Consider the following 17,361-nt stretch of genomic DNA (forward strand, 5'->3'; position numbering starts at 1 on the left):
GATACAATATGTAATAAAAAAAGGCTGACCTATAACTATTTAGCTATAAATTGTTGTTATTGTAAATGTATTGTATGTATGTACTAATATTATAAATCTTACACTTCTACTATTATCAATAATGTAATATGCAAATAACAATAAGCTTTTAAAAAAGCTGTGAGTTGCTAGTTAGCAACGTTACACTAGCCTTGAAAAAGGCTGTGAACCTTTCAAAGTTTAATATATTATATATAGTAATATAATATTATATCATGTAATATAATATAATATAATATATAAGCCTTTGAAAAGACTATGAAAAGAATGTAACAGAATATATGCAATATAGTATAGTATAATATAATATAAAAATATTTATATATATTATAAAATAATATAATGCAGTATAAAGGGCAATGATGAATGTTGGTTGCTGATCTGGTAATAGCAAGGTAAAAGTTGTAGTAAAAGCACAGAGCAAGTTCGCAAGCTGAACTGTCTGAATGTGAGGAGTTTTGATACTGGCAGGGGGTTTTATATAGATCTTGCATATTCACTTGGAAGTTCTCGCAACACCTGATTGGCTCAGCCCCCGTGGGAATTTAGGGCAATGTAACAATTTTTCACCACTGAGTGAGAGAGTGGGGGAGGGGCAGCCACTATCTCCTACAAAAAATGCTGTTTTGTGTGTGTGTGTGTGTGTGTGTGTGTGTGAGAGAGAGAGAGAGGCATGGCGAGGGAGACAGGGGGAAGGTTTTGAGTATATTAAAAATGCTGTGTTAATGATATTAAATCAAGTTTAATTATTGTCGAGACCCCTTCACACTGCCTTGAAACATGTCAAGTCATGTCAAACTGTCATTGAATAGTCATTAAATAACAAGCTGAATAAAATATGTTTTCCAATAAATAATCCTCAAACAAAATATCAGGGTTACACGCATACGCAGCCACAGCTACTACAACAAAACCACTTGCTGTTTCATCATCTGTCACCAAACCAAAATTGTGCTACTCAGTAAAATTAGCTTGCAGTTCTGTTGTATGAAAAGGCACTTTTCCTTTCATGCATTCCTTTAGAGCTAGAGTGACCGCTGGTCTCTTTACTGTTGTTTATTAAAGGGGAAACATGAAACTAGTCAAATGGCTTGTTGTTTTCACATAAGTGAAATCACACCCTTGGCCAAATTCACTCAATTTAATCGGTGTCAAAGATAGCATTCATCAGACAAATTGCTTGTCTTAAATTTAAATAATTGCAAAATTGCTAAATTAATTTGTGTCTCTGCGCTTAAGAGAAATTGAACATAATAATTTTGAAACAATACAAATTCAGAAACATTAAGTAAGGGCCTGAATCACATATTTGCAACAAAACGTCTGTTATGAAATATGGTAGCTTGCCTGGCAATTTGTAGGTCCCTAGAAAGTCAAGGAGCCATGGTAAACGACTTCTATGGAAGTCAAGGGCCCCATAGCAGGGGCCCTCGTGATCAAGGGCCCTCTAATGGTATGCCCTGCTCTTCTCTAGGGCCCCCTGGTAGGGGCTCTCATAACCAGGGCCCTCTAAAAATATGCCCCCCTCTTTCCTAGGACCCCTAACAGCCAGAAGTCGAAGTCAGAGCAGTGCCACAACACCTCATCCATTTTCATAAGGGGCCCAAAAGCATGGCTAGGGCCCCCAAAAGCATGGCTAGGGGCCCCAAAATAATGGCTAGGGCCCAAAAGCATGACTAGGGGCCCCATAATAATGGCTAGGGCCCCCAAGAGGCCCTGGGGTCAAAGTCCCTAATAGTCTTAAAATGGAGGGCCCTCGGACATAAAAATATATTGTATCATAAATATTGATAGGCATCGCAAAATGTTTTGGGCCAGGCCCCCCCCCCCCGGGCCCCCTGACCTCAAGGGCCCCTGGGCGCTGGCCCCACTGGCCTGGCCAGTAATCCAGCCATGCCTTTCACGTGTATTACCGAGTGGAGAAATCAAGTGAAACTTTTAAAAGTCAGAGAACTTGTTTTTTATGCAAACTTGCCCTAAATGCTGCAGTTGTGCACTTTTTTGTAAATTTTACTAAAATTGTTTATGTGTTTTTTAATGATTTTTATGCTTGAAATGTAATGTAATGTGTTAAACAACTGATGATACAAACTTTATTTATTTGCAATTATTTAAAACTATTTTTTGTTGAACTATTGTTATTAAAATATACTTGTTGTCAATTCGTATACTTTTGAAATAAATCTTTTTTTCTCATTTAAGTGTTGTTTGATTAAGGCAAGGTAGCAAATGTGCATGATTGTTCATCATTGATATTATTATCGAGGTACCCAGTAGCGCCATAATGCGCCATGAGAGCCATAATTCCCATCACTAATGCCTGGCTTGTTTTTCTTTCTAAATATCTGTGCAAATTTTAGGTTTGGCCCATATTTTGTCCAGGAGTGTGGACCAATCAAATTACACCCTAATCCAGTCGTAGCCAATTGGAATGTATCTCTCTCTAGATGCGGCCGTTTTTCAGCCCTTGTCCCGCCCCTTTACAAACCCACAGCCAATCGTGAGTAAAGGAGCCAGACCAGGTGATAGCAGAGCTGATATTTAAAATGAAGAGCTGGAGATCTTAGCACTGCTGTGTTAGGATGTGTAAGTACCAATTTAAACACGTTTATAAATGTACTTGGTTTTAGACTTTTAACAAACACACCTACAAAAACATTAATGCCGTTTCTGATGAATGTGATGCTTTGCCACTTCTGTGTATTTACTGTAATACGTCTGTAAATGCTTGGTGTAGAGGACTACCTGATCTATTTAGTATTAATCAGCTAATCAATGGCCACTGTATTTTTACTAGGAATGCAGACGTTGGTGTGGTGTGGTTGTGTTTAATAATAGTAACTAAATTAAAAATCTTTTAAGTGACTTTTAAAGTGGAGTTTAAAATCATGTACAGAAATCATTCCCATCTAGTGGTGCTAGAAATAATTTACATCTTGTTGATGGGATTGTAATATTATTTTACAAATACATTTGGTTTTTGTACATTTATTATTTGTTATTTTAAACATAATTTATGTTCTTCGGTTAAAAGTAAACAAAAGTGTCACATGAAAGACCAAAACGATTCATTCATTTATAGACGGTAGTGTTTATACTTTTACACTTTAACCTATGAACAGTTTTCAAAAAAGAAATTGTTTAAAATAACAACAAACACAACAACAAATAATCAAAAACACAACGACGATGAAAAATAAATCATAATAAAACATAATAATGTCATAAATCTTTACCCCATCAACCAGATGTAACTTATTTCTAGCACCACTAGATGGGGATGAGGTCTGTACATAATTATGAACTCCACTTTAAAATTCACTTAAACGTTAAATATTTTAATTCGGCTTTTCAGTAAAGTTAATAATAAATGCAATTCAGGGAAACGTTAGATTTTCTAAAGCAGGAAAACAAAGTAATTCGTTGATTTTTTTTTTTTATATTTACAAAATAATTTCCTTTCGTACAGCCAGGATGGATAGGTGCTTTACTTTACTCAGAATGAAAGTTTCAGCTGGCCTTTTTCTTCACGTATTGCTCTGATGATGAAGAAAAAAAGAAAATGTTCAGTTCCTTTGGCAGGAGGTTGAAGTAAAGATGTGTGAGGATAAAATAAAAGCTTACAGCACCTGGTATTCCCAGGCGGTCTCCGATCCAAGTACTAACCAGGCCCGACCCTGCTTAGCTTCCGAAATCGGACGAGATCGGGCGTTCTCAGGGTGGTGTGGCCGTAAGCGAGAGATACTGCAAATCCGCTTGTTAAGTGGTGACGTGTCGACCTTATGATACGTCACATCCGGGTCCAAGTTGGCCGAGTCCCTCGTATTTTCAATATGCCACAGTGCTGTGTCCCGTACTGCTTCAACAGGTCCGAGTCGAAAATAAACGACCCAACTGTCTTTTTACCGCTTTCCTTGCGATTAGATATCATGAAGTAATATTTTTGTTCATAATTCAATGTAAAAAGATAAACTGTCATTGTATATTCATTACACGTGTTTCAAGCTTTTTTTTTAAATTTCATATAATAATGTGAGATTCTGGATTTTTACTATATAAGCTATAAGCTATACTGATTAAAAGTAAAACCAAAGAGTTAGAAATGTCAGTTTTCATGTAATGAATTAAAAATATGACCGCGACATGAAATGAAATAATGACCTGAACTTTTCATGATATTCTGATTACCTGAAGTGCACTAGTGTACTGCACATCTTGTCTTATTTGTATCTTAATGTATGTTTCTAATATATATATAATATATATATATATATAATATATGTATATAATAAGACCTTTTCTCGTCCAGACCGCTATTGAGAAGGACTAGACATTTATGACTCGTGTAATGTTTGTAAATCCAATTTCCAACGACAGCAACACGAGTTCCTTAAATTTCCCACAAACAGAATTTATTTTAACTCTCTTCTTACATTGACTCGTCCGTTAATCCAAGTTTCTTATAAAAACTCACTATGTTCGCAATTGGCGTATAACAAACAAAACTACGATCATAAATCTGTTGCTCCACGTCCTCTTTCTTTCAGTGTATTTGATAAATATTGTCGGTATATAGAGTCAGTACAATTCTGCCCCCCGCAGGCTCCACCGAAGAGGACTAATGAATAACAGCATACACTGATTACCAGGAAAAATCATCAATAGCTGAAATACCAAGTCACCTCAAATAAGTATTCTTTAACCAAACAGAAAATATTTATGACAATAAACATAGATCATTACAATTAGTGCAATATGGATCTTACAATATATATATAAAAAGGTTCACAGGTTTAGCTATAGTTGTTTGCGTTTGCGATTAGGTTCGTTTGGCCCCGGAAATGACGCGTGACGTCACACTTAACAAGCGAATAGTTTCCCTTTTATACTCGTCCATCATTCAGTCTTCCACTTCACGAGGTTTTAATATTTTGTTGTCGTTTTTTTTTTTAACTGTTCATAAGTTGAAGCGTAACAGCATAAACACCACCGTCTATAAATGAATGAATTGCTTTGGTCCTCCACTTAAGACTTTTGTTGAAGTAAACAGCGCCTTAAATATGACGAGCTTGATTAGTTTATAAAGGTTCCCCCGTCCCAAGTGTTTTTGTAAAATGTTGCAGGCATGAAATGACGACTTTTCTGGTAAATAGGAAAGAAAAGCTGAATGCTGCTGATTTGTTGTGATGTTTTGAAGAAAATGGAGGTGAAAAAGGGTTTAGCAGCTGAGCGGTGCACTGTAACAAATTTCTGTAGTTTTTACAGTATTACCCCAGCTAACAATTTTTGGTTCCCAGAACGTTCTGGGAACGTTAGTTTTTGGTTCTGGGAACGGATAATTTTGGTTGCCCTTTGGTTCCCCAGGAAAGTTTTCTTTACGGAAATAGAACGTTCCCGTTTGGTTGTGCATTATAGTTCTGGGAACGTGCCCCTAACGTTCCCGTAACCTTAACATTATTGAAACCTTTAAGGGAACCTTGTACTAACCTTTAAATTATTGAAAACTTTAGACAACCTTGCAATAACACTCCGGTAACCTAGTACCCAGCTAGCCTTGTAATTGTGGCCCACTTCCGGCGCAGCTCCTGCCAGCCGAGCCTGCCGCATCTGGTTCAGTGCCGGCAGCCCGTGTCGGCTCTGACTCTTTTTGAATGACCCCCACCTTTTCAATCTCTGCAGCAATGCTGACAGCACTCCTGCGCCTATCTTTCAAAGACAGCAGTTGGATGTGACGCTGAGCACGTGCACTCAGCTTCTTTGGACGACCAACTTTAGACGTCTGTTCTGAGTGGACCCTGCTCTTTTAAAACGCTGAATGATCTTGGCCACTGTGCTGCAGCTCAGTTTCAGGGTGTTGGCAATCTTCTTGTAGCCTTGGCCATCTTCATGTAGCGCAACAATTCGTCTTTTAAGATCCTCAGAGAGTTCTTTGCCATGAGGTGCCATGTTGGAACTTTCAGTGACCAGTATGAGAGAGTGTGAGAGCTGTACTACTAAATTGAACACACCTGCTCCCTATGCACACCTGAGACCTAGTAACACTAACGAGTCACATGACATTTTGAAGGGAAAATGACAAGTAGTGCTCAATTTGGACATTTAGGGGTGTAGTCTCTTAGGGGTGTACTCACTTTTGTGATACACTGTAGCATATAATTGCATATAAGAATAATAATTATAAAAGTGAACAATATATATATATATAATATAAAGAAGTACTGTTTGTTTGTTTATTAGGATTTTAACCTCATGTTTTTACACTTTGGTTACATTCATGACAGGAACGGTAGTTACTCATAACACAAGATTCATCAGTTCTCAAGGTTATATCAAACACAGTCATGAACAATTTAGTATCTCCAATTCACCTCACTTGCATGTCTTTGGACTGTGGGAGGAAACCGGAGCACCCGGATGAAACCTACGCGGACATGGGGAGAACATGCAAACAACACAGAAATGACCCAGACCGCCCCACCTGGGGATCGAACCCAGAACCTTCTTGCTGGAGCTTGTGACCTTGGCTGATGATCTACACCGGCTGTTAGATGCTGCAGAGTAGTGTTCATAGTTTTTACTCATGTATGAGAGGTGAATAAGCAAATGTGGCTCAGTGATGGTAGTGGACACTTGAATATCTACAAAAAATACAAGGGACAATCTTTGGGTTATAAAATTATATACGATCAGCCATAACATTAAAACCACCTCCTTGTATGAATACTCTTTTTCTATCAGCTCCACTAACCATATAGTTTACTAACCATTTACTGACTTTCCCTATGGGATTAATAAAGTTATCTATCTATAGAAGCACTTTGTAGCTCTACAGTTCCACTGTCGTCCATCAGTTACTCTGCATACTTTGTTACCCCCCTTTTACCTTATTCTTCAATAGTCAGGACCTCCACATGACCACCTCAGAGCAAGTGTTAGTGTGTGTTGTGCTGGTATGAGTGGATCAGACACAGCATCGCTGCTGGAGTTTTCAAATACCGTGTCCACTCACTGTCCACTCTTAAATTATACACACCTGCTTTGTTGGTCCACCTTGTGGATGTAGTCAGAGATGGTAGGTCATCTGTTGCTTATTATTGTATTACTATTATTGTTGTTGTTGTTCTTGTTGCTTATTGTAGCTTTTAAGTTAACGTTATCCACAGTATTCAATGAACTTTAATTATTTAGCAGCTGTTGTCTAATGCTAGAAACTGTTAGCCTTTTAGCTAACGTTACCTGAAGTGTTTCAGTTCAGACTACCAGTTAACCTGAAACTCACTAGATAACATTACCTAACAGTTTCATTTCCAAATTGCTCTCTATCTTAATCCAAAACTCATTAATAGACTTTCTGCTTACATTTTACTAAGTAAAAAGTGTTTAAGATTAAACGTTTATTTACCTCACACGAACAAACGATTCCTCTTCTTCAACGGCTCACGTCGCACTGTTGCTATGGTGACGCTGTTCTGCCGGCGCTGACAACCAGCGTCGGCGCGCACGCGTTTCTACGAGCACCAGCCAAACCCAGCTGTGGTAACAACTGGGCTGGATCTGGCTACATTGATTCTGGCCGATTCTGACACTCGGCCGACTGTGCCGATAGAAAAGTGGGAACTGGGCCAGATGATTGTGCTAGCTGGGGAGTAAAGTAATCCCATTACAATTTTAGTTAAGTAATGAGTAATGAGTAATGGATTACTTTTTTGAGTAATTACCCCAACACTGCTCAGGTAGCTTTAGAGAGGACTACAGTCAGTCCTAGACGTTCTTCCAAGCAGCTTCTCTAATGTCATGTTTTGTTTTCCAACTCACACATTCACACCAGTAGAAGCTTAAAAATAACACTACAAACCAACTAGTCTATAAGCACAAGAGGATTCATCTTTATAGACGGTGCTGTTTATGGTTTTACACTTTAAAACATGAAGAGTTTTTTATTACAACAAACACAACGGCAACAATTAATAATTATAAAAATAAAATAATAATAATAAACAATAACAATAGTGTGCTTGCATTCTGCAATCACACTAATAAAGTCACAAATTTGTACCCAAGCAACAAGCTGTAATTTATCTAGCACCACTAGATGGAGACGATGTCTGTACAACATTTTGAACTTCACTATAAAAGTCAGTTAAATGTGTTTTACTGTAGTAAGAATGACAGTAAAACACTCACAGCCCCGCTCGTACTACAGGAAATTATAATGTAAATATAAAAAAATAATAACAACTTTGTGACACATTTGGAGAATTGTTAAAAGAAAAAGTAATTTTAGATCTTGTGAACATGTTTAAAAAATCTTTGTGATGTCGCCCTCCAAAGGTGCCACAAGAGGGCGACATCACAAGCATTTTTTTCAACATGGTCAGAAGATCTCATATTACCACATCATACAGATTTTACTGATTCTACTGAATTTTATTCTAGATCAAACCAACATGAGCATTTATAGCAGCAGGAAAAACAAGATAGAAAAACCACCTGGACATGATGCAATAGTTTTATTTTACACTCTGGTTAAGTCTAAAATATTGATACATGATCATCTTTATAAACTGATGCATGACATTAAATAATGTAAAAACATGGTGTTGTAGAAAAGCATTATGTACTTTAATCAGGAGTGATTTTCACTTTACTTTTTAATGTTACTGTTATATTTCTTTCCTGTACAAAAATAATTTGTATAATTGCACGTTGTAATAAAATGTCATTTTAAAAATCAAATCTCTCTCTCTCTATACAGGCTCATCGTGGAGGTAAATTGGCGGATAAGTGGGCGGGTCTAACCTGCTGTAGGCTGAATGAGCAGAGATAAACTGATGAAGGCTGAACGAACGTACTACAATACAAAGAACTATTTCTGTGAAAGAATCAAATCCCCTCTGAAACCATCCACATGTATCTAAGTTCTGCTGTATTATTCCTCACCATGTGCTGGTTTCACTTTTAAACTTGTGTTTTACAGCTCAGGAGAAATCAGGTGAGAATCAGCTTCTCCAGGAGAGTCTAAAACACATCATGTGGCTTAATGTACTAAACAGCCTAGAAACACCAAACGTCTCTCAGTTATTACTGCTCATAAGCGCTCGCTACTGCTGAAATACCAACCTGTGGTTCAAAAGGAAAATCATCATTTTTATACTAAGATTTTGCTCATAATAGACTTGGGAAGAAAGAAGTTTAAGGTGAAAATGATCACATTTACCATTTTGTAATGTACACAAATTTTCTCTTTTATGTTTTTAAATATTCAGTTTGTCTTTTATTTAATTTAGTTTTAATATCTGAATCCATTTAGATGATAAATATTTAAGAAAAGAAGAAATCAGGAAAGGGGGTAAATACTTTTTCACAGCACTGAATAAATGGTGGTTAAATTGAAAAAGAAAATCTTCATAAATGTATCACTGCCTCACAGATTTTAAAATCACCCAAACAGTTTAATGTTACACTTTCATGTAAAGTTTACATTTAATTTGTTAAATCTGACAGTTTCACTTCTGATCCGTAATTAAGACTAAACCCCGGGTAGAGGAGCTGAGTGAACGTGGTCTGAACTCTGTGGAGGAGCTTCATTGTATCAGAGACGCTGTAGAAGGACAGAGTTCCTGCTTCATAATCCACATACACTCCTATTCTAGAGGAACTCGGCCTTATGGGAATTTCAGTCTTTTTGTTATTGTGCATGAATAAAAATCTGGATGGAGAACACTTTAAACTCCAGGACTGATCATTACGTCCAAACCCACACTCAACACCGAATCCCTTCCTGCTGATGCTTTTATATGACACTGCTATATAAACCCTATAATCCCCACTCCACTCAACCTCCCAGTAACAGCGTCCACTCACACTCTCTCTACACACAACCTGGGGGTAATAATCAAATCTATCTGGATGATCAGGATACGACTGTGATGTTATACTCCAGGTCACCACTTTGTTCTCCTCAGACAGACGGAGGATTTTATTTGCTGTGTTTGGATCCAGTGTGAACCCACAAACATCTGGAGAGGAAACACAAAATAAACCAATTAACATAGAAGAGAGAGAGAGAGTGTGTGTGTGTGTGTGTGCAGTGTGTAATTGTGTGTATGTCTAAACACAAATACTACTCAAACACACACAAATACTACTCAAACACATGAACACACACACATACATTACAGACACTACACATACACACAAATACTACTCAAACACACACAAATGCTACACAAACACAATTACAAACACTACACATACACTACACAACCTCAAATACACACCGACACTATACAAACACACACATACTACTCAAACACACACAAAGGCTACACAAACAGACACTACACAATCACACAAACACTACACAAACAGATACTACACAATCACACAAACACTGCACAAATACATACATTACACAAACACTTCACAAATACACAGATAATACTCAAACACACACAAATACTACTCAAACACATGAACACACACACACATACATTACAGACACTACACATACACACAAATACTACTCAAACACACACAAATGCTACACAAACACAATTACAAACACTACACATACACTACACAACCTCAAATACACACCGACACTATACAAACACACACATACTACTCAAACACACACAAAGGCTACACAAACAGACACTACACAATCACACAAACACTACACAAACAGATACTACACAATCACACAAACACTGCACAAATACATACATTACACAAACACTTCACAAATACACAGATAATACTCAAACACACACAAATACTACTCAAACACATGAACACACACACATACATTACAGACACTACACATACACACAAATACTACTCAAACACACAAATGCTACACAAACACAATTACAAACACTACACATACACTACACAACCTCAAATACACACCGACACTATACAAACACACACATACTACTCAAACACACACAAAGGCTACACAAACAGACACTACACAATCACACAAACACTACACAAACAGATACTACACAATCACACAAACACTGCACAAATACATACATTACACAAACACTTCACAAATACACAGATAATACTCAAACACACACAAATGCTACACAAACACACAAACTACACAGACATAGAAAAACACCCCACAGACACGACACATTCACAAACAGTACACAGACACACAACAGCAACACACAATCCAACAACAAACACACAGTCATGCTAATTAAGCTCTTTGAATTGTGTGTGTGTTGAATTGTGTGTAAGAGTGTGTAAGGCTAGGCAAGCCGTAGCCTAGTGGTTAAGGTACTGGACTAGTAATCAGAAGGTCGCTGGTTCAAGCCCCACCACTGCCACATTGCTGCTGTTGGACCCTTGAGCAAGGCCCTTAACCCTCAATTGCTCAGACTGTATACTGTAACTGTAATGTAAGTCGCTTTGGATAAAGGCATCTGCTAAATGCTGAAAATGTAAATGTAGTGTGTGTGTGTGTGTGTGTGTGTGTGTTTCAGTGGTTTCTGTGACTGAATGATTGAGACTCATAAAATCTCCTGGATCAAAAATATACAGACAGCAGTTTAAATGATTGTTTACTTGTTTTAACTTCATGACCTCCGAAGTGTGACAAATATGTAAAAATACAGATAACTGGGGGGTGCAAATACTTTTTCACTGCACTGTGTATGTTTGCGTGCTCGTGAGAAACTTACATTGTAGAAAATCTTCTCTGATTTCAGGTTCACGAGGTGAAGTAATCCGGACTTTCTTTACTGCAGAAAGAGTAACAGTACAATCACTAATCACAGTAAATAAATATTTGACATGTTCTCCCAGTGTTTGTCTAAAGTGACCTTAAGTGACCAAGTGTGAGTTTATTTCCTTCAACCCTGGACTCACTGTGACCATGACCAGTACTGGGTTAATAAGTAAATGAATGATGTTGTTAGATGTAAAATGTTCATGTTGGTGGATTTGATTGTTTTGTTTGATGTTTGAGTACTGAAGCATTTTGGAGACAATGGAACACTAAGGGCTTGAACTCACCTCCATCTGGTATCTTCTCACACGGCTCTTTCCAGAATTCTTCTACTTTCTCTCTCAGCTGAGATACAGACTTTGTAACATCATCAAATGAGAGGAAAGGACTGATTCTGATGGCGGCTGATTCTGCAGATCCAGCAGGAGTCGAGAGAGACTGAAAATTCTACATCCAGACAGATAATGTTCACAGAGAAACAACAAGATGATGATGAATCACAAATGATGGACGACAGACATGAAGCACAGAGTGATGTTTCTCCAAATAACAATAACATCATATCATCATAACATCTTGAATCATAATTGTGATGTTGTTTCTCTTGTGTTTCTGGCTCTGCCCAACTTGTTTGAATGAATGCTAACAATAATCAAGTTTAGGGGGACAGATTTCTCAACGAAAGGCATCAAGTTTCAAAGTTTAGGGGACATCAAGTTACAAGGTTCCGCTGTAATTTATTACTTGGACTGGTGCAGCAATAATATAATATTTTTAGCTCTGTTACCTGGAGGAAATGGACGGGATCCTCTGTGTGTGAAAGCTGTTCCAGTTCAGCATCTTTCCTCTTCAGCTCTACAATCTCCTGTCCCAACAGTTCCAGGACTTTTTCAGCTCGACTTACTTCTGCTGTCTCTCGATCTCTGATCAGATCTTTTAGCTCAGAGCATCTTCTGTTAATTGAGTTGATTAGTTCAGTACAGATCCTCTCAATGTTCTTCACTGCTGTCTGTGCAGAACACTGTTAGAAGATTCAGAAAGAGGAAACATTTCTCACTCAGATATTTGTCCATCCTTCACATTCATATGTAGCTACTGGCCAGACTTCCATCACTCATAGCTTGTAGATGGTGCTAAATGGCTTGACTTTTCATACCCTTGAAAATGTTACCATCATCATCATGTCCACATGATGCAGTATTTGATACTCTACTTCCCAAATATAAGATAGAGTTCCAGTCTTCTACCTTCTACCTTAAACTCCAGCACTTCTTCAGTGTTCATCATCACTTTAGTTTTTACTGCATTTATCAGCATGTTATATTTCCTCACAGATTTTGATACAACACACCTGCTCCTGTATGTTCTTAATTCAAAATTATATGTGTGGATTAAATCTAATAAACCCTAAAAACACCATATATACTGTAAAATGTGCTGGTGGTAGCATACTGTTACAGAAACTCTTTTGAGTATCAGGAAACAGCAGCCTGGCCAGGACAGGGAAATTCAATGTAGTGATCTTCTCAAGTCTTTACCAGAAATCTTATACAGTCATTTATGTTTAAGCAGCTTGATCCAAAGCAACAATCAATAATCCTTTTGGGTGGCCCAGTCAAAGTCCTAATCTGATCTTATCACCCTTATAATTATTAGCACAACCTCAGAATTGTTGTACAGCATCAATTACCAACTAAACAGGCAGATTTTAAAGATTTTTTAAATTCATGAAAAAAAAATGCTCCATCACTTCCAAAGTTGAGAGTTAAAGTCTGAGATCTAAAATATCTCATTTTTAATGGAGATTGGTTTAATGGAGGAGAGTCGGACTGATCCTAAGAGCTTTTTGTTTATAAAACTTACCTTGTGAGACTCCACAGCATTTATCAGCTCACAAAGTTCCTTCTCTCTGTTCTGGATTTTCTCCTGGAATTTTCTCTGGATCTTCAGCAGCTGCTTCTACACAGAATAACAATTCAGAATTTACTTGTATTGTGTACGAGCACCACATAAACAATGTCAGTGTAAATGCTAATGAGTTGTTACTTGTAAAAGAGAGCTGTGTAATATTTTTACCTGTTTCTCAGTTCTTTCTGCTGCAGCTGATATTGTATCATGTCCTTTATGATCATCCATGATACACATCAGGCAGATACACTGCTGATCAGTACGACAGTAAACCTCCAGCAGTTTATCATGCTGAGAGCAGATCTGATCCTGGAGTCGTCTGGAGGCTTCAACCAGCTTGTGATTCTTATAAGCAGAAGATTCATAGTGAGGCTGAAGGTGAGTTTCACACAAAGAGGCCAAACACACCAGACAGGATTTTACTGCTTTGTATTTTATCCCAGTGCAGGAATCACACTCCACATCTTCAGATCCAGCAGAACAGTGACCAGGATGTGGAGCTTGAAGTTCTGTTTTCCTTAGTTTCTCCACAACTCCAGCCAGAATTGTGCTTCTTCTCAAAACAGGTCTTGGAGTGAAGGTTTGTCTACACTGTGGACAGCTGTATGTTCCCTTATCATCCTCCTGATCCCAGCAGTTATTAATACACACCATACAGTAACTGTGTCCACAGTGTGTAGTTACTGGATCCTTCAGTGTTTCCAGACAGACTGAACAGCTGAACTCGTCCTCAGTTACTGAATTTTTGGACTCAGCCATTTTTCTACACGTAAACAGAAACACCAGTAAACGCATCAGGTTATTTACAGCAGCTCAGACTTCCTGGTTTAGTTCGTGAGCGTTATGTTCATGTTTACGTTTCTCGATTTCTGTTCATTTAAAATTTTTTGATTATCTATTGTACTCATGCTGTGGGACTTTAAATTTGCAATGTTGTTGTAGTAAGTAGTATAAGACACTAGTTAACTACTACAACCTTCATCTTATCAAAACTTGCATTTCTTAATTGTTGTTAATCTTTTATATTTTATTATTACTGTACCTTTACTGTACCTTTACTGTAGTACATTTTATGATTCGTTACTGTACCCATGCTTTAGGACTTTTATAATGTGGTTGTAGTAACTAGTACAAGTGACTAGTTAACTACTACATCCTTGGTTGTAGAAAAAAACAGTTTTTTTTTTTGTTTTTTTTTTTACTTTTAATTCTTTATTACTGCACCCACACTGTAGGGTTTGTTTATGTAATGTAAGTGTAGTGGGTGGTACATGTCACTAGGTAACTATTGCATCGTTTATTATATTAAAATTATTGATTTTAGAATTGTTGACACTACATATTTTTATTGTACCCATACTGTAGGACTTTATACAGTTATATTGAATGGTACATGCCACTGGGTAATAACTACACCTCGGCTTCATGCACTTTGTAGACGCTCCCTTAAACTTCCTTATCATTTCAACTCAGATGAACCTCACATTTACAAAATAACAGAAAATAAAAATGTACAGAAAAAACGTTTTAAACATATTTGATTGTAGTTTGTTCCTTGTTTACTGCAGAATCAGTTAATGCAGTTTCACTTATTTTTAGATGTTTATTAGCCGAGAACGAGCCGAAAGAAACTCGAATGTCAGGCGAATGTCCAAGACTTCCTGGTTTAGTTCGTGAGTGTTCTGTTCAAAACAAGTGTGTTTAAATCAAATCAACAATCTGAACTACATAAAGTAACAATACACAGTAATGTACAGAAGTGTGGAAATGTATAAACTCACCTGCGTTCATCAACTTCAATTATCAACAAAACTACAAACACAGACACGGAACAGATCCGCACTCGAACAGAACAGGATCAGATCAGTTTCACTTCTGCTGAACTAAAGGAGAGAGAGTGAGAGTGAGAGAGAGAGAGAGAAAGAGACTAACTAAGCAAAGTGGAAGAAAATAAATAAATAAATAAAAATAAAACAAATAGATAGATAAATAAATAAACATTAGTACTTAAAAATTTTAATTATGGTTCAAAACCTTAATATTCAACATCACATAAAATCTTTCCTATACACCACATCGTACGGAATTCTGCAAGATTGTTAACCAGTTTGAAATATGTATATTCAATTCTGATCCGGGCGGCTAACATTCCTCTTAAAATCCCCTCAGCACTAACAGCTCCAGCTCCCCTTATTCTGTTTTTACAGCTTTTCCACACCGCTAACTTAGCGAGGCCTAAGACACAGTTAAGGAGACAGATTTTCTTTCGGTATTTGAAATTGTATTTGACACTACTAATAAATGCTTGATGTGAGAAGCGCTCATCAAATTCTCCAAACCACCTGGATAGTATTTGAAACAGACGACTTAGTCTGGGACAGAGAATAAAAAGATGTTCAACTGTTTCAACAGCTCCACAAAAGGGACAGTTTGACCTCACCTCTGAATTGAAATGGGCTACATGTTTGTTAGTGGCTATGGCCTTGTGGATCAGTCTCCACTGGAGATCTCCAACCCGCTTCTCAATGGGGGGCTTATAAAGAGAATGCCAGTGTCCCTTCATCAAAAGGCCATGCCCAAACACTCCTGACCACTTCCATGCCTGCACCTGTTGTAGGACACTCTGATGGCGCACTTTCACACATGTGATATACATTGCTTTTTTCCTCAAGTCCTTCAGATCTCCTAACAGGGGTGTATCAAAGGACAAGATACTGTTCACATCTTCATTCTCTCCCACTCTCAGTGCTGAAACACTGATGGGAGGAAAGCACATGTTCCTTGTATGGATCTGCAGGTGCTGTTGTTCTATCACCTCTCTGCAGATTCCTGGGACTATCGCTATCACTTCATCCAGTATCTGTTTTAACAGACGCATGGAACGTATCCCTGTTGCGATTTGAAGCGATTCTGGCGATTTCCAACCAACCTGTTCCCTAAGATGCCCCAATAATGTGCATCCTGCCCTCACAAAAGCCTCTTTCAAACACCTTGAAGCCAGCAGTCTAAGAGGGAGAAATGGGTTATGAAACAATGGTTCTGTCATGATCCATTCTCCTGGTTCTATTGTTTTTCTATTGATTGAGAGGGTTGTTCGCCAGACTTTCAGCACAGACTGATAAAACGGTGACAAGTTTGTAATTTCTAGGTCTGTCAAATTTAAAAGGAATAACTGGTGATCATAGTTCATGTTTGTTGCTTTTCTGAGTAGAGCGCGAGCAATTCCTGCCCATCCTAAATGTTCTGTGAATAGCAACTTCTGAATGGTCTGTAAACGAAAGGAATCAACACGACTTCTCAGATCGATCAGCCCCTGTCCTCCTTCCTGTTTAGGAAGGTATAATACTGGGGCACGCACCCAGTGTTGCCCAGACCAAAAGAAATCTACCAGTTTGCCCTGGATTCTGTGTATTAACTGCTCTGGAGGTTCTAAAACAATAAACTTGTGCCACAGCATGGAGGCAGCCAGATTGTTTGTAACTAAAACTCTCCCTCTATAGGAAAGTTCTGGCATTAACCATTTCCAGCCAGCCAGCTTTGTTGAAACCTTATCCATCACGCCTTCCCAGTTTTTCAATTGATAATCAGTGGTTCCAAGAAACACCCCCAGTACTTTTATACCCACTGTATATTCCCAGGGAGTTGTAAATGCTCTATTTGATCCC

At 37.8% G+C, this 17,361-nt stretch overlaps 1 protein-coding gene, 1 non-coding gene and 1 pseudogene across 2 annotated transcripts in view; all 3 read right to left on the reverse strand.

The window, feature by feature from the left end:
* The window catches only part of LOC134326271 (zinc finger protein 585A-like), a 338,798-nt gene that overhangs the window by 28,220 nt on the left and 293,217 nt on the right, over window positions 1-17,361 (reverse strand). The gene's annotated exons all lie outside the window — the stretch shown is intronic.
* On the reverse strand, window positions 3,657-3,775 carry LOC134327154 (5S ribosomal RNA). Its single transcript, XR_010014688.1, has one exon. It is a non-coding gene; the product is annotated as a 5S ribosomal RNA (ribosomal RNA).
* Window positions 9,392-17,361, reverse strand: part of LOC134326798 (E3 ubiquitin/ISG15 ligase TRIM25-like) — a 57,113-nt pseudogene continuing 49,143 nt past the window's right edge.

Source organism: Trichomycterus rosablanca, chromosome 14 (genome assembly GCF_030014385.1).
Source record: "Trichomycterus rosablanca isolate fTriRos1 chromosome 14, fTriRos1.hap1, whole genome shotgun sequence".
NCBI classification, from domain to species: Eukaryota; Metazoa; Chordata; class Actinopteri; order Siluriformes; family Trichomycteridae; genus Trichomycterus; species Trichomycterus rosablanca.